The sequence below is a fragment of the Quercus robur genome, chromosome 5 (genome assembly GCF_932294415.1).
Source record: "Quercus robur chromosome 5, dhQueRobu3.1, whole genome shotgun sequence".
In the NCBI taxonomy this organism is placed as follows: Eukaryota; Viridiplantae; Streptophyta; class Magnoliopsida; order Fagales; family Fagaceae; genus Quercus; species Quercus robur.
In genome coordinates, this window is record NC_065538.1 from 55568068 (window position 1) to 55587447 (window position 19380).

The 19380-nt window shown below is 34.8% G+C and overlaps 1 pseudogene; it reads right to left on the minus strand.

Moving 5' to 3' along the window:
• Positions 1-1145: 1145 nt before the first annotated feature.
• Positions 1146-6066, minus strand: LOC126728391 (cytochrome P450 71B34-like; annotated as a pseudogene).
• Between the last annotated feature and the right edge of the window lie 13314 nt (positions 6067-19380).

The following is a 19380-nucleotide window of genomic DNA, read 5'->3' on the forward strand; positions in this document are numbered from 1 at the left end:
GGTGGGATATCAGATGCTAACATTTTTTCCATAAAGATCTTTTGTTAGGATTCGCTTAATGTAGAGCCTGATAGAGTTTATTTTCATATAAACAAATATTATCAAAATTGGTCAATATAGTTTTTATTTATTTATTTATAATAATCAATATAGTTAATAAATAATAAAATTTTATCTTGATTTCTTTTCTCTTTTCGCATATAGCACAGAGTTATGAATTGGGTCTTTTCTTATGTGGGAGATCAGCAACCATAAAACTCTTAACAAAAATCAGCTAATAATATAATGGAAGCCTATAATGTAAGATCTTTTTTTTTTTTTTTTTTTTTTTTTTTTTTTTTTTTTTTTTTTTTTTTTAAGTTATATGATGGAAGCCTTTTCTACAGTGTTAGATTTTTTCTTCTTCTTCAAAACAGTAAATTATGGTAGATTACTAAAATGATTCTTTTTTTTTTTTTTTTTGAAAGGGATTACTAAAATGATTCAAAAAAAGGTAGATTACTAAAATAATATAAAATAGGATTTTTATTAATTGAATTTTATGTAAAATAATAATTGAAACTTCTTGAAATTTTGGTAATATAGTTTCATGTAGAATAGGATTAGTTTAATCATTTAATATACTTATAGTGTTGTGAAGACTCTTTAATTTTTTAGTTGGGATGAAAATCTTAAGGGTGTTTATTTGGTAAAAAGAGGGGAAAAATAAGAAGAAGAAGAAATTAAATGTCCATTTAACACAATCAATATAGTAAACTATAAGTTAAATAACTAATTTGGGCCTTCAACTAATTTGGCTTTCAACCAACCTTTAAATAATTTTTTTTTAAAAGGAATATATTTAGTCACTGCTTACATATTTGTTCTTAAATTATTGTAATCCAAATTGCGTGAGCTATGCTAGATTTTCGTTCCACGGAATCTGGGGTATATGAACTTGACTTGTTCCGAATATTACATCACTTCTACATAAAATTAGAAGAATATTTAACCACTACGTTTAGAAATCTTTTATTACTGCCAAAATTCTTTTATTACTGACAATTATATTTTGAGGTTCCTTCATATATTTTATGATCGAATAAATGAAGTTACATACTTAATTTTAAATGTGGAAAAAAAAAAAAAACATTAAACCTAGAACTTCATTGTTCCAAAGTCTTTTCAAAATCATATATAATAGGCACAAGGTAAAGAGGTAACTTCCTATAAATGTTAAGGCCAACACCCTCTTCCACGCTTACAACTTCTCTCTTCAATCTTCATCCCGTTTGGCAGTTTCCAATCAAAACGGTACAATAGGTTTGCCAATGTAACCATAACTACAGCGGATGCCATTGTAATGCCCGGACACATATATCCTCCTACCGGACCCAAATGGTAGGAGTTCAAAATTTTGACCCGTAAAATCAATGGCATTGTCCTCAAACCTCTCAGGATAAAACTCATTTGGATTCTTCCAAGTGTTTGGGTCTCTCCCAATAGCCCAAACATTAATCAAGATTCTTGTTTTTGGACTAATATCATAATCACCAATCTTAAAAATGTGACATTACCTCACGAGGAAGCAAAAGTGTACTTGGAGGGTGCAACCTTAGAGTCTCCTTCACCACCATTTTTAGATAGTGAAGATTTTCTAACTCACTTTCATCCACATACGGGATCGTTCCAACATAGCTTCGAATTTCTGCCTAGGCTTTTTTCATCACTCTTGGATTCCTAAGTCCTAACAAGCTCTGTCATTGCCCACACAATTGTTATAGAACTTGTGTCTACTCCACCGAGAACAATGTCCTACATATACACACATGAAAACAAAACAAAAAAAATTCTAAATTAGCTCCTCATGGAACATGCAACTTGTGTGTACACTTTGGAAAATGAAAAGAATAAGCTAAAAATTTACTAAATTTTTAGAATCATAGGTGATGTAGAAAACTGAGTAACTTTATGTGCGTTTGTTTTTGTTTTTTTCATAGTAATTTTATGTTGTATAAGTAATTTTACATGCACTACCCATAGTGATCCACTCAAAAGCAGACATTTGGAACACACTAGCACCAAAACCTCATGCATGTGTGTCATGTGAAATCCAATTAAATCAAGCCCTCATGCATGTGTTTCATGTCCAACTCCACTAATGATAACTTAAAATCAAGAGGTGACACATGTTTTTCACTAAACCAAATTATATAATTAATTTAGGGAGATTATATAATAATAATTATTATTATTTTAACTCTTAAGTAGTTTGAGCTCTTTAGTTATTAGATTAATGTGTATGATATCTCATTGCTATAAATCCCTTTAAATAGATTATGGAAACTTTAGAAAGTAGTAACATGTAGCCACTTATATTTTCTTGTAATGTTGTTAAAAAAAAAAAAAAAAAAAAACTTTCAAGTTATGTGGTTTAAGTTAGTATTAGCATGCCGGTCTAAGACTAAATCCGTAATTAGGTTTGGATCTTGATAAACATGAATTTTGAAATATGAAATAAACTCTAACCTTTTAAATCTCATTCTCACTTTGAGGGATTTAATTTCATGTCTTTACATTTGGAAGGAGGTCAAATTTTAAATATGTAATACCCCGATTTTATCATCATTATTAATATTATTATTTTAGCTTTGACAAGTGATGTGGATAAACATGTAGTGTCATGATAGGATTATTTACATAGTTTTTGGATATGCTACATGTGAGGTGTAATTTTGTGGCCAACAAAGATTACTACCAAGTAAGAGATGAAACAATAGACTACACAATTAGGTAATGTGTAGTCCTCATTTATTTTGTTTCAGTTATAGAAAGATGAAGGAATTAAAGCATTATTCTCCATATCAGTTAAGGAAAAGGCTGAGAGAATAAAAACCTTTTTGGATAACAAGTCTAAGAGTTATTGGAATCCCTTGGAATTCTAGCTTACCTAAATAGGCCAATAGTTAATAATACCTTAAATTGAGGTTAATTAGAAGCTATAAAATCTTGGAAGGCTCTAGGGTTTCTTCATTATACGCATTAACCAAAAAAAAGAAAAAGAAAAAAGAAAAAAAAAAAGAAAAGAGCATGGACAGTTGGAGGCGTCATCTATAGACTATAGTTAGCGCTCAAAGATTGATCTCTCATCAGGTAATCATTTCCTAGTCTTGTCAGGGGCAGATCTATAGTTTTTATTAAAGCTATTGTCATATAGTATTTGGCCTATGATTCAAGATGAATAGAATATCTGTTCAAGTGTATCGCTGCCATGAATAATTCGGTTATTATACTTTAGTGCGTGAAAGATTTGGTATGAAGGACTAGACTAGACTTTGAATACTTCGATTGTATTACTAGTTTAGGATTGACCCTAAAGAGAAGCCGGTGTTCAATAATAACATGAAGTCTTGTAGTTGGTTTAATATGATATTTGATATATTGGTCGATTGTTATAGAATAACTAATAGGTATATTCGGATTAGATGTTTCTACGTATGGGAAAAAATTATGCCTATATTGTGACTCTAGGAAAAAGAGAAGGTTATGGAGGATTATAGTGTTTTTTAGGAAGTAGTTTATGATAATGGATTTTCATGCTTATTGATTAAAGTAATTTTCTGTTTAGAGCTTACGGAAGACTAAAAGTGCTCGGCTGTGTTTGGATATATTAGCAAGAGAGGTAAGTAATTATGCATAATATGCGCAAGTTTTGTCCATTAGGTTCTTAGAAGTTAAAAGTTTTCAAAAGTCTTGTATTTCAAAATTATATTTCTAAAGTTTGTCAAAAGTATTTTTGTATCATTGAAAGAGAAATTTCAACTATTAAATAATATTTTAAAGAGATACTTCGAATTTTAAATAAGTTTCGAATGTCCAAATCTCATTTTAAAGGCGATTTCTAAACTAAACTATTTTCCGTAAATAATTGAGTTTCAATGGAAGTTTTCTAAAAAGGTTCTTGTTCTTTAAATTTGTTAAAACCAAGTGATTTCAAGGTCATATTCTTATTCTCCAAATGGTATTTAAAATGTTTCTTTTAGCAAATTTAATTTTCAAATTTACTCAAGAATTGTAATATATATTTACATAAACTTCTCAGTCTCTATTCGTTCCCTAAGAGAGTCAAGCATCTTTTGATTTATATTCTATTCGATATTGTGATCTTTGATATGCCTCTGTATTTGAAAGGAAATTATTAATACTAAGAAAATTATTATATTTTGTGTAAACTTTGCCTTGTGATATGTGACTCAAAAAGTGTTTTAGAATTGATCAGATATATCAGCTATATGTGTAAATCCGCTCACAGGATTGTATGTGAGAATATGTGTTGATCCCTCACCAGTAGGGGTTAGATGTTGGTATCCGCTCACATGATTGTATGTGAGAATATGTAATGTGTATATGTGAAACTGTGCTCTGATCAACTATATGTATGTAAATTCAAATGACCTTAAGATGCGACTACATATGTATTAAGTGATTTATTATATGTTTTGGAATAATTATTTTTGATATCGTTGAATGAGTTGTGAAAAAAATCAAAATACTCGTGTTTTGCTTAACTCTATTCTGTTATGTATTCTATATAATTACTTACTGGATGTGTGGCTCATCCCATCAATTACAATTTTTCAGATTAAAGTTTAGTTGGGGAACAGAACCTTTGGATTGTTTCGTAAGGTGCAAAGTAGAGCGTGGGAGTTTTAGGCGAAGTCAATAATACTTGAAATCTTAAAAGATTATTAGTTATTTTTTTTTCCCGCTTTAGATTTCACAGTATTTTGGAGATTATTCTAAATTTGTGGATTTTAGTTATTGTAAGAGATTCATTAATAGCATTGTTTATTTGGAGTTGTGAATTATGTTTAAATTAATCATGTTTATTGAGTGATATAAGTTCAGCAAGTTAGTCATGCATCAAAATTCATGTTCCATGGATTTGGACCGTGACAAAATACTTCTGGAATAGTAATTATGGTACACTATTTTTTTAACTGTTCCATAGTACCTAATTTTAACTATTAATATATTAATAAAGAATATATATTGGATAGACATAATACTCTATGCTAATAATTTGGATTAGCTGGGCATGACACAAAAAAAAAAGGTGTGTATCGTAATTCCATAAAAGAAAAAAAATAAAGTGTGGGAAACAAGTGCCACCTGCCATGCACGTCTTACCATGAGAACTACTTTGATGTTTTCTTTGTTGGGACTAAAATGAACCTTTTCATCATTTGACAAGCTTAGCAAAACATCAATAATGTCTTGCTCTGACCTCTGCTTGGCTGGATCAAGATGGTCCTTGAGCAACATTTCAAAAAAAGAATCAAATCTACGATGGCAGTACTCAATTCGTCGTGGAAGCCCAGTTAATGCATCCATAATCCCCCCAAGCCATGGAAGCATGTCCAAGGTCGCAACCATGCCAAATAGCTTCATGGCTTCTTGAACAAACTCTTTAAATTTATGTCCCTCAATTTCTTCGTAGTTTTTATTAAATGCTATTTGACAAATAACTGAGTATACCAAAGGGAGTGCCTTTTCGCTAAGGTCAATTGGATTCGGCGAAGCTTGAGTGATAGAGTTAACTAATTCTACAATCTTGGCTTTCCTTTTGTACTCAAAGGATTGCACCCTGTTTTTAGAGAGAAGCTCTATCCTGAAAATCTTACGCATATTTTTCCAGGAATCATTGTAGGGACAAAATGCTAGGGTTAAGAAATTGTAAGTGAGCTTTTGTTGGGCATATGAGATAGGCCTAGTGCAACATTCAGTGTCATTGGTTTTTAACACCTCTTTGGCCATTTGTGGAGATGAGATGACAAGAGTTTGCATTTGTCCGAGTTGTAGCAGCATGGCAGGGCCATGTTTTTGAGACAGTTTCCATAGGGATCTATGGTTGAGCTTTCCAACTTGATGGAGGTTGCCAATGATGGGAAGCTTTGGAGGGCCTGGGGGAAGGTTGTATGCTTTCTTGACTTTTCTTTGTTTTAGAAGCAGTGACAAAGAGAGAATGACAATGAGTACAAGAAAGATGGTTGGAAGCCTTTGTAAGGAAAGAAAGAACAATTCCATGATGTTAATGGCTTGATGGTGAAGTACTGAAGTACTTAATGACAATGAGTACAAGAAAGATGGTTTGAAGCATTTATAATGCTCCGTTTGCTTCAATAAAAAAACTTATCTAGAAGATAGGATTTCGGATTTTTCTGTTTTTGGTAATATTAGGAAAGCAAAAAAAAAATTAATCACAGGAAATCTATTTCTTGACATTCTTTATTTACTTTGGTGTGAGATGAAGTTGTTTTCTCACACGTTTGCTTCAATAAAAAAACTTATCTAAAGATAGGATTTCGGATTTTCTGTTTTTGGTAATATTAGGAAAACAAAAAAAAATTTAATCACAGGAAATCTATTTCTTGACATTCTTTATTTAGTTTGGTGTGAGATGAAGTTGTTTTCTCACACCAAACCAAGTAAGTTTTCTCAGATTCTCAAAAAAAATAAAATAAAATAAAATAAAAGTAAGTTTTCTCATACCAAACCAAATAAGAAAAGTTAAAAGATACTTCCCCCATCATGGACGGAGCGGCCAAAATGGCCAACTAGCCCTAAAATACTAAGTATATAGTTAGTTGGCTTTGTTTAGAAACATAATAGCATACTAGCATCTCGAGTCTAAAAGACTCGATTTTGGCGTTCAAAATCGAGTCTTTCAGACTCGGTTTGTAGCTTGGATCAGCTCTGATGTGGCAGAGGCGTGACTTGGCATCCACATGGAAATCGAGTCTCTAAGACTCGATTTCTAACGCCTACAAATAGCACCAACTCAGACCAAACACCAGAGCATCAGAGGAAAAACCCAGAGAAAAAAAAGAAGAGCATCAGAGAAAAACCAGAGAAAAGAAAAAAAGAAAAGAAAATCAGAAACAGAAAGGGAGAGAAGATCGAGATCGGAGACCCAGGCGCGCGGCATGACCAGAAACAGAAACCGCCTGGGTCTCGCGCGAGCCTGGGTCGCGCGCGGCCAGGGGCTCGCGCCGGCCTGGGGCTCGCGCGCGGCCTGGGTCTCGCGCGAGCCTGGGTCGCGCGCGGCCTGGGTCTCGCGCGAGCCTGGGTCGCGCGCGGCCTGGGTCTCGCGCGAGCCTGGGTCGCGCGCGGCCAGGGGCTCGCGCCGGCCTGGGGCTCGCGCGAGCCTGGGTCGCCGCGGCCTGGGACTCGCGCGAGCCCCTGGCCGCGCGCGACGCTGGCCGGCGCGAGCCCCTGGCCGCGCGCGACGCTGGCCGGCGCGAGCCCCTGGCCGCGCTGGTGAGGTTCTCTCTTTCTCTCCCTCTGATCTGATCTGAGTAGCGGTGAGTTTCTCTTTCTCTCCCTCTGATCTGATCTGCGTAGTGGCAAAGTTTGTTAAATTTGTTTTGGGTATTTCTGGCATGTACAGACTTAGAATTTTTTTTTAAAATTTTGGATTGGAAATCGAGTCTCTCAGGCTCGATTTCCATTTGGATGCCAGGTGGCAGCTCTGCCACATCAGAGTTGATCCAAGCTGCAAACCGAGTCTGAAAGACTCGATTTTGAACGCCAAAATCGAGTCTTTTAGACTCGAGATGCTAGTATGCTATTATGTTTCTAAACAAAGCCAACTAACTATATACTTACGATTTTAGGGCTAGTTGGCCATTTTGGCCTGGACGGAGCTGTACATGGACTAGGTAGGGAATGGCCCTCCCTAATTTAAAAAAAAATATATATATATATATATATATATATATATATATATATATATATATATTACTCTATTAATAGGTATTTCTCCCCCACCCTAATTTTTTTAAAAAAAATATTACTATATTAATAGGTACTAATTTTCGCAATTTTGTTCAATAAAATTACACTTTGCCCCCTTAATAATGCCATCGATTCTTTTGAGAGTAATATTATAACTACAAATGTTTTTACAAACTATTGAGATAGCAAATTCTTATTGATTCGTACACTTACATTACGTTTTTACTTATTAATAGTCACTCACCACATTAGCAATTTTTAAAATTTTTTGTAGTTTTAACATTTTTCACCTCTTAAAGGAAATAAAAAATTAATAGATTAAATCTAAAAAAAAATATACAAGTCCAAAAAAATTAGCCCAACAACAAAAATTACCAGTAATAAAACTAAAAAAATAAAGCCCAATCAATCTATTTTACCCAAAACAAACAACTTGGCCATTTAAAAAATTTTAAACAAAAATCTTTAGTAGTAAAGTAATAGAGTCAAAAGCCGGAGCCATCACATATAGCTAGCAGCAGAGTTGCCCCCCTAAATCCAAGTCCTGGCTCTATCCCTGCCTCCCATCTCAAATTATTGGTCCTGTTTAGAAAACCCAACTTTTTTATGAGAACATCATTTATGTCTTATCTCTTAATTAAAAAAAAAAAATGAAAGTTTTTAAAATTATCCTTCAACAAAGTTCTCAAAACACTGTATCGTGTAAAGTGCTTTTGTTTGGTAGAGGCATCATAGGAAACTCTGTAAATTAATAGCTATTAATTTTAGAAATCAAGCAAAATTTTGGGGTAATCCAAAATAGAATACAAGACAAACAGTTTATTTTTTTGAGAAAGCAAGACAAACAGTTTAGAATGGAGAGAGTAGTTTTATAATTCATTTTAAGGTTTCTATCAAAGATCAATTAAAAAATCTAAAAAAATACTTTATGAAAAATTATTCATGTTTCCAAAAATGTTGATGTCAAGACAAACGAAGCGTAAAGAAAGGGTCCGGCCCATTGAAAAACTCTCCAACACCTTCCAGTTTAAAACAAATTTAAGACATGGAAAGTATTCAATCTATTTGCCAAGAAAGAGACCGGCCCAAATCTAATCCTTTCTTGCCCACAATTACCCAAAACAAAAAGACCCCTAATATTCTCTGTTTCCCGCCCTAACAGCCTTAGTAAAGACAAAATTTATCCTATTAAAACTTATTTCATTTCGTTCTAATTTTTTTTTTAATCCAAGCTCAAGAACATTTTTTAGCCACTAAAACCTACAATAACATGATCTGACTGGAAATCCAAGGTTCCATAAGGAATCGAAGAGGTGCTTCATCAGTACGTTGTTCTCTCCCACCGTTCTAATTTTGTGTGTGTGTGTGTGTTTTTATTTTATTTTATTTTTTTAAGTTTAATATCCAAGAAAATCATGGGTTTCTTATTTGATTCGGAATTTATTTTCCCTTTTGATTCACTGTTATCTCAGTTCTCTGTTCGATTTAAAATGCCCAAAGTTAGTACTCTATTTGCATTGATTTTAATATTGTTATTATATTGCAAAAGCCAAAAGTCTTCTTAATTGTGATTTTTCCAAACTCACTCCAACAAATCTTTATCAACTTTGGGAAAAATTATGGTAAACAATGTTCTTATTATCATTATTTTTTTATAGAACAATGTTCTTATTTAAATGTACAAATTTTAGCATTAAGAATTAAGATAGGATTATATGAGTCAATGAAAAGATAAATCATTTTTTTAGAACAATGTTCTCTCTTTCCTTTACTTTTTCTCTCCTCACACCCTCACTGTTACTAACTCTGATCTCTCTTGTTCCCATAGATCTCTCTCTCTCTATCTGTCTCTTGTCTCTCTTTTCTCCATGTTTCTCTTCTCCTCTATAACATAGTTCTTTGATTAGATTTTTTTTCCCCTCACTTATTGGTCAATAGCTCTAACTTGCAAAGGAAAGTAGATTTGTAGTGATAATTATTTCATTCCTCTCTATCAAAATCCCAATTCTTTACTTTGAATTTCAAGTTTGATTTTATTTTTTCTCTAAGAAATTTTCAGTTTGATGGATTTCAGGTAGAAATTACTTCTTTTTTGCACATAAAAAAAAAATTTAAAAGAAGAAGAAGAAAGAATGAATGAAGTTAAAGACAAAAATTTTAAGTATAGTGCCGATGTAGCTCTAAATTGCTTTTACATAGGAAAATCTTTATAGCAAATTAATAATATTGTTATATAATGAATAATAATTGTTTAAAGGAATTGCAGTTGTTGGCTAATACATATGCAAATACTATACAATGATGATATATTATGCAGATATATTATATAAATACATAATATAGAGTAATATTGAAGACTTGTGGTTAACCATAGTAGACAATTAGTATACCAGCAAAAAGAGTAGATAATTAAAAGTTATTATTATATGTACTTATTGAAGATGTATTTCCCTGTCAATTTTATATATATAGACTGTTAGCGTGTATAGTGTTATGGGCTTTAGGCCCAACTAGATTACTTGTATAGCACACATTCTTATACTACACTCTTACTTGTACTGCACTCATATGCCTCCTATATAAAGGCACTCATGTGTATTCTTTTATGGTGAAATACAATATACTATCATTTAGTATTTCTAATATGGTATCAGAGCCATTGCTGTAACTTTCTTGTGTCTTGCAGTCTTGTCTTTGTTGGTATTTTCTACTGCCTCGACTTCTTCGGTCAGTAAACCTTTTTCGTGCCCTCTCTTGACTGCTCCACCGCCGTCAGAGGTGCCCAAGGTTGAATCTTCACCGCTAGAAGCTCGATCACTGCCACCAAGATCACTGCCTCCGTTGGATCTTCCACATCAGACTTCCGATTAAGACATAAGACATATCACCGTGTAGATTTTCAACTGATCTACACAACGTCGCCGGAATAATCATCATTTGAACCTACACGCGCCACCACGCGTCGGTCAAAGTTTCGACAAATTCTTCCATGCGCCTCACGCGCCATCAGTATTGCTCCGATCTTGTCGTCACCGCCGCTGTCGGAATCGTCTTTCTTTGATTTAGTCGGAGAAGAATTGGCCTCATTGGACGTCTCACGCGCCCTCACGCGCTACCTGAAATTCTCTGCAACATCAGTTACGCACCACACGCGCTACACACGCCGCCCTGTCGCCCACTGACGTCACTTGCTGACGTCATCTGCCACGTTAGCCCTAGTTGCTCGCTTGTTGATGTCACCTACTGACGTCATCATCCAGTCAACACCCAGTCAGCGCTTACGTCAGCCTCTATTGACCTTAACCGTTGACTTGACCGTTGACTTTAACCCAAAGTTGACTTTTTGCAGTCTAGGTGCTCCTTACCCAGTTTTTCGCATAGATTTCATTTTTGCAGTCCATTTTAGCATATTTTGCTTCTACATGAAGAATAAGGACAGGTCTTCTTCTTGTTGTAATAATCGTCGCCGAAAATCTAGTAAACGTTTTTGCAATTTTTGCAAACGTTTTGGCCACAATATTGAGACTTGCTATCATCGCAACAAATCAGCTGTTTCAATTTCTGCTGCTACTGTTGTTAACATTGAGAGTGTCCAACCAATGGCTCCCGTCTTTGCACAGTCCAACTCTTCAGGTCACACTTTCACCATGTCCACAGATGACCTTAAAAATATCATCACTAATGTCATTCGTATGGTTGGTAATGCATCTTATTCCTCTTCTCTCTCAGTTTTATCTGGTATGTCTCATTCCTCTTGGCTTATGGATTCTGCTTGTTGCAATCACATGACATCTCACTCGTCCTTATTTTCTGAACTTAAACCTGCACCACACCCTCTTAATATTCGCATAGCAAATGGTTCCACAATGTCTGGTCATAATATAGGTTCCGTTTCGACCTCCAACCTCTCGGTTCCTTGGGTCTTTAATGTTTCTGACCTTTCTTAGAATTTATTTTTTGTGGGACAATTAGCTGAGTTGGGTTATCGCATTATCTTTTATTATTCAGGGTATATTGTGCAGGATCCTAGGACAGGACAGGAGCTTGGAACTGGTCCCAGAGTTAGGCGTATGTTTCCCGTGGACAACCTTCGTCTTCCACTTGTTGCTCATATTTCTGTTGTTGTAGTTGCTGCAGTTTCTTCTATTCCTTCCCTTGCACTTTGGCATGCTCGACTTGGTCACGCATCTTCTTCTTGGGTACAACAATTGGCTTCTAGAGGTTTGTTAGGTTCAGTGTCTACAGAAAATTTTGATTGTGTTTCATGTCAGTTAGGAAAACAACCAGCTTTGCCTTTCAATACTAGTGAATCAATATCCACTGATATCTTTGACCTTATTCATTTTGATGTTTGAGGGCCTTTCTCTGTCTCTAGTATTGGTGGATCTCGATATTTTGTTGTCTTTGTTGATGATTACTCTTGCTATAGCTGGCTTTTTAATATGAAATATCGTTCTGAATTATTGTAAGTATATTTTAATTTTGCAAAAATGGTTGAAACTCAATTTTCCAAACGTATCAAAATTTTTCGATCTGATAATGCTCTTGAGTACACTCAATATGCTTTCCAAACTATTTTGCATTCCTATGACACTATTCATCAACTAACTTGTCCAGGTACCTCTCAGTAAAATGGTAGAGCCGAACGAAAACTTCGTCATATTCTTGACACTATTCGTGCTCTCCTTCTCTTTGCTAAAGTTCCTGCTCTTTTTTGGAGCGAAGCTGCTCTTCATATTGTTCATGCTATTAATCGCATTCCAAGTCCTATCATCCAAAATCAAACTCCATATGAGCGCCTTTTTGGGTCACCTCTAGACTATCACCACCTTCGCTCCTTTGGTTCTGCTTGTTTCGTTCTTCTTCAGTCACATGAGCATAACAAACTTGAGCATCGGTCAAGGCTTTGTTGTTTTCTTGGCTATGGCGAAACTCAAAAGGGGTATCGGTGTTATGATCCTGTTTCTCATCGTTTTCGTATCTCCCGCAATGTTGTCTTTTGGGAACATCGCCTCTTTGTCGAGCTTTCTCACTTCCGTGCCTCCCTATATTCCTCCTCTGTCTTAGATCTTTTTCCAGATGAGGTACATATTCCTTATGTAGCTGCTCTTGATCCTCCTGTAGTTGCTCTTGATTCTCCTGTAGACTTCTCTGTCCAACCACCAGATATCCTTGATCCCTTTCCTAGTTCACCCTTTAATGAACATGTGGAAGATGAACAGGTCGAAGACGAACTACCCAACCCTAAGCTTGGGTCCCCTGCTCCTGCTCCGCCTGAAGATCATGCACAAGACATTCCACCTCGTCACTCAACTTGGGTAAGATCCATTCCTGCACATTTACTTGATTATCATTGTTACACTGCCCTTGCTACACTACACGAGCCTCACACCTATTGTGAGGCTTCCACTGACCCTTTATGGCAGATTGCAATGAAAGAGGAACTTGATGCATTATCTAAAAACCATACTTGGGACTTGGTGACTCTCCCCCCGGGAAATCTGTGGTTGGTTGCAAGTGGATCTATAAGATTAAGACTCACTCTAATGGGTCCATTAAGCGCTACAAAACTCGTCTTGTTGCAAAAGGTTTTACACAGGAGTATGTGATTGATTATGAAGAGACCTACACTTCGGTTGATCGTATCTCATCTGTTCGTGTCCTCTTAGTTGTTGCTGCTGCAAGTAAATGAGACATTTTTCAAATGGATGTAAAAAATGCATCCTTTAATGGGGATTTAAGTGAAGAAGTTTATATGCAACCTCCTCTTGGTCTCTTTGTTGAATCAAACAAGGTTTATCACCTTTAACGTGCACTTTATGGCTTTAAACAAGCTCCATGAGCTTGGTTTGCCAAATTAAGCTCTACCATCTCTCGCTTGGGTTACATGGCTAGTCATTGTGATTCTGACTTATTTCTTCGTCGCATTGACAAAAGCACTGTTTTACTTCTCCTGTATGTGGATGATATGATCATAATTGGTGATGACCTCAGTGGCATTCAAGAACTCAAGGATTTTCTCAGTCAGCAGTTTGAGATGAAAGATCTCGGATATCTCAGCTACTTCTTGGGTTTTGAAATCACTCATTCTACAGATGGACTTTACATTACTCAAGCCAAATATGCCTCTGAACTCTTGTCTCGAGCTGGACTCACTGATAGTAAGACTGTTGACACTCTAGTTGAGCTTAATGCACATTTGACTCCCTCAGGGGGGGAAACCATTGTCTAGTCCCTCTCTTTACAGATGCTTGGTTGGCAGCCTAGTTTATCTCACTGTTACTCGTCCAGACATTTCCTATGTTGTTCACCAGGTGAGCTAGTACCTGTCTGTTTCACGATCGACTCACTATGCTGTTGTTTTGCGCATTCTTCGATACCTAAAGGGCACTTTCTTCCATGGTCTTTTCTACTCTGCTCAGTCTTCTCTTATTCTCCGTGCATTTTCTGATGCTGATTGGGTAGGAGATCCCACTGATCGCAGGTCCACCACTGATTATTACTTTCTTCTTGGTTCTTCTCTAATTTCTTGGCGAAACAAGAAACAAACTCATGTGGCCCGCTCCAGTACTGAAGCAGAATATCGTGCCCTTGCTGATACTACATCTGAGATTCTTTGGCTACAATGACTTCTCAAAGACTTAGGTGTGTCTACATCCTCTGCTACTCCTCTTTATTGTGACAACTAGAGTGCCATTTATATTACTCACAATGATATCTTCCATGAACGGACTAAACACATCGAGATCGATTGTCATTTTATCTGTTAACATCTTGTCCATGCTGTTCTCAAGCTAATCTCAGTCTCCTCTAAAGATCAACTTACAGATATCTTCACCAAGTCACATTCTAAGGGACGCCTTCGTACTTTGGTTGACAACCTCAAGTTGGTCTCATATCCATCTTGAGTTTGATGGGGGCTATTAACGTGTATAGTGTTATGGGCTTTAGGCCCAACTAGATTACTTGTATAGCACACATTCTTGTACTACACTCTTACTTGTACTGCACTCATATGCCTCTTATATAAAGGCACTCATGTGTATTCTTTTATGGTGAAATACAATATACTATCATTCAGTATTTCTAACATAAACAAATGGTTTATATATATATATATATATATATATATATATATATCTGTGTGTGTGCGTGTGTTACTGTCCATATATTTATGCAAAATGAGTGGTAGAGATCATGAAAATTTGACAATTAATTTTGATTGTATCTATTTTCAAAATTTTAGTATGAAAACCAAATTAATTCTTGGTTTTTATTTTTATTATTTATATTGATTACATTAGTTGGTTTATATAATACACATGTTTTAAATTATACAAGAAATAAAAAAAAAAAAAAAAAATTGCATACCAAACACCAAAAAACATTTTCAAGCTCATTTTTAAGGTCATTACCAAATAGGCAAATACCAGAAAATGAGATAATTTTCTAAAAAATGCTCATTGGAAAATGAACCATTTTCCAGAAAACATTAATACTGAAACAAACAGAACGTTTATAAATCTTTTATTATAGCCAAAATTCTTTTATTGCTGACAATGTTATTCTAGGAATGGGGGTGTCAGGTTCCATCCTATATTTTATGATTGAATACATGAAGTTACATATAAGGGGTCCGAAAAATAAAAATGAATTCAATCTTAAACCTAGAACTTCATTGATCCAGTGTCTTTTCAAAATCATGAATAACAGGCACCAGGTAAAGTGGTAACTTCTTATAAATGGTAAGGCCAATACCCTCTTCCACGCTTACATCTTCTCTCTTCATTAGGTTTGCCAATGTAACCATAACTACAGTGGATGCCATATTAATGCCCGCACACATCCTCCTGGCAGACCCAAATGGTAGGAGTTCAAAATTTTGACCCCTAAAATCAATGACATTGTCCTCAAACCTCTCAGGATAATAAGTGTAGCCACTTATATTTGCTTGTATTGTTGTTAAAAATAAAAATGCATGCAAGTTAATTATGTGGTTCATGTTAGAATTAGAATGCCAATCCGATGCTAAATCAGCAATCAGGTTTGGATCTTGACAAACATGCATTTTGAAATGTGAAATAAACTCTAACCTTATAAATCTCACTCTCACTTTGAGGGATTGAATTTCATGTCTTTACCATTGGAAAGAGGTCATGTTTAAAATACAACTCGAATGTTCATTGTGGTACACATTTTTTTAAGTGTACTGTAGTCTCTAATTTTAATTATTAATATATTATTATTGAATATTTATCAAATAAGATAATACTCTATGTTAACAATTTAGATTAGATAGGTATGACACACACAAAAAAGTGTGTATCGTATTTCTCTAAATAAGATTTATGAAAATTTAAAAACCCTTTTAAGTGGCCTAAATCCTATTAAATGTTTTGTTGATGATAGCATTCCATAAAAGGAAAAAAAAAAAAAGTGGGAAACTAGAGCCATGGCTTACCATGAGAACTGCTTTGATGTGTTCTTTTGTGGGATTAAATTGAGCTTTTTCATCATTTGACAAGCTTAGCATAACATCAATAACGTCCTGCTCTGACTTCTGCTTGGTTGGATCTAGATGTTCCTCGATCAACTTTTCAAAAAAAGAATCAAATCTACAATGGCAATACTCAATTCGTCGTGGAAGTCCAGTTAATGCATCCACCATCCCCCAAACCATGGAATAATGTCCGAGGTCGCAACCGTGCCAAATAGTTCCATGGATTCTTGAACGAAGGCTTTAAGTGTGCGTTTGTTTGCACTTTTAGGAGTTGAAAAAGCCCATATTATAAAAAGTTGAAGTTTAATTGCGTTTGGCTCAGCCAAAACGCAACTTTTATCAAAAAGTTGCATTTTGGAACTAGACAAAAAACGCAATCTAAACGCGCAAAATTTATGGACCTCAAGAGGTCCATAAATCAAAACGCGCATTCCGCGTTTGAACTGTTACCGTTGTCTGATGGAGAATTACGAAAATACCCACAAACACAGCACCACCCTCACCGGTCTACCCCCACAATCAACAAAACCCATTTCAACATTTGATATTCCGAACACAGAATCAACAAAACCAAACCAAAAATAACTCAAAATCAACACAAAAACAACTTAAAATCAACTCAAATCCCATTGGAAAACCCATCCCAAACCCAACTCAAAATCAACCCAAAATCCATAGAAAAAAAAAACCCAAAATCCTTATGTTTTGATCATCTTCATCTTCATCATCATCATCATCTTCTTCTCTGGAGTGTGAAAAAAAAAAGAATAAAGAAGGAAAGACGAAATAAGGAAATAAAGAAAAAGGACGAAACAAGAGATGCAGAGACTTCATATTCATCATCATCATCATCATTAGCTTTCGAACTGTCAAAAAAAAAAAAGAAAAAAAAAAAAAAGATGCAGAGACCTTGAGCCGGCTTAAGGGATGAGAGAGGGGTTTGAAGTGTGTGGAACATTCTGGAGTGGAGTCTGAAGTGGAAGGGAAAAATAAGGAAATAGAGAAAAAAAAAAGTAAGGGCACGTGTGTGGAGGAGAAAAAAAGAGGGGGGGAAAAAAAAAGAAGGAAACAAAAGAAAGAAATATGGATAAAAAAATAAAATAAAATAAGGGAAACATAAAATAAAGAATAAGAAATTAAAATTGAGAAATGCTGTTACAATATTTTCACAATAAATCTTAAGTGGTAGGTTATTATTAGTTAATATTGGTGAGAAAAAAATAATTTGTTTAGAAATTGAAAAAAATAATTATAATAGTATGTTCAAATTAAAATTAGTATAAATTATCACAATACTTTCACAATAAATCTTAAGTGGTAGATTATTATTAGCTAATATTGGTTAGAAAAAAATAATTTCACAATATTGATTTAAGTATGAAATAAACTCTCTTATATACAGTGTCCTTTTTGGTAATTTACCTTTCAAACTGCCACTTTTATAAGTGCTAGCCAAACACTCAGCTTTTTCAAAAAGCACTTTTTAACAGCTTTTACCAAACACTCAGCTTTTTGAAAAAACACTTTTTCATTATGCACTTTTTGAAAGCTCCACTTTTTCATTATGCACTTTTTCAAAAAACTGAACCAAACTCACCCTAAATTTACTTCCCTCAATTTCATCGTAGTTTTTATTGAATGCTATTTGACAAATAACTGAGTATGTCAAAGAGAGTGCCTTCTCACTGAGGTCAATTGGATTTGGCGAAGCCTGAGTGATATAGTTAATCAATTCAGCAATCTGGGCTTTCCTTTTGTACTCAAAGGATTGCACCCTGGCTTTAGAGAGAAGCTCCATCCTAAAAATCTTTTGCATGTTTTTCCAAGAATCATTGTAGGGACAAAATGCCAGGGTTAAGTAATTGTAAGTGAGCTTCTCTTGGGCAACTGAGAGAGGCCTGGTGCAACATTCAATGCCATGGGTTTTTAACAACTCTTTGGCCATTTGTGAAGATGAGATGACAAGAGTTGGGATTCAGCCGAGTTGTAGGAACATGGCAGGGCCATAATTTTGAGAGTTTCCATAGGGATTTATGGTTGAGCTTCCCAACTTGATGGAGGTTGCCAATGATGGGAAGCTTCGGAGGGCCTGGGGGAAGGTTGGTTGCTTTCTTGCCTTTTCTTTGTTTTAGAAGCAGTGACAAAGAGAGGATGGGAAAGAGTACAAGAAAGATGGTTGGAAGCCATTGTGAGGAAAGAAAGAACAATTCCATGATGTTTATGTCTTGATGGGGTGAAGTACAGAAGACCATAATTCCTTTTTATATATATTGTATTTTCCTGTTTTTGGTAGTACTGGTGGAAAACAAATCAAAGTAAATCTGTCTCTTGATTTCCCTTATTTAGGTTATGTTTGGTAGAGTGGATTTTAGAAAGAATTTTTGGAGGGTGGTTGGTTGGGAGGGGGAGAGGGAAAAATAATGGTGGGGTCCAGGTGTTTTTTTCTTGGGTCCACCAAAAAGTTCTTTCCCTAAAATGTGGAGAAAACTTGATGAGAGAAAATCTGATTGTTAATGACAAAAATGCTCATGTACAAGTTGCACATGGACCTATACTTTGCTCTTTTTATTTTTATTTTTCAATTCCAGTTATGGAAAATGTTTGTTTTTTATGCACATGGGCCTATACTTTGCTCTTTTTATTTTTATTTTTCAATTCCAGTTATAGTAAATGTTTGTTTTTTATTATCCTTCTTTCTTTTTTTTTTTTTTTTTTTTTAACTGAATGTTGCCTCTTCCTTCTTCTTCTTTTCATTTTTTTTTTTTTTTTTTTTTGTTTAGACGTAATTTTTTGTTTCAGGATGTGATTTTTATTTTTTTAATAAATGTGGGTGATTGTATTTTTTTGGTTGTTTGTCACATTTTTGTTTCAATTGAACATCATTTTTAATAAGGGTATATGAGTAAATTTATACAAATTCACTTTTTTAATCCCTCCACTTTTTGACTCTCAATCAAACAAAAAGGAGGGCAGAAAATATTTTAGGGCCTGTTTGGCTTCACTTTTTTGATCACTTAATTTCCATCACTCATCACTTAATTTTTCACATCCGTTTGGCATCATCACCCAATTTCCATCACTCAATATTTTTCACACTATTTGTG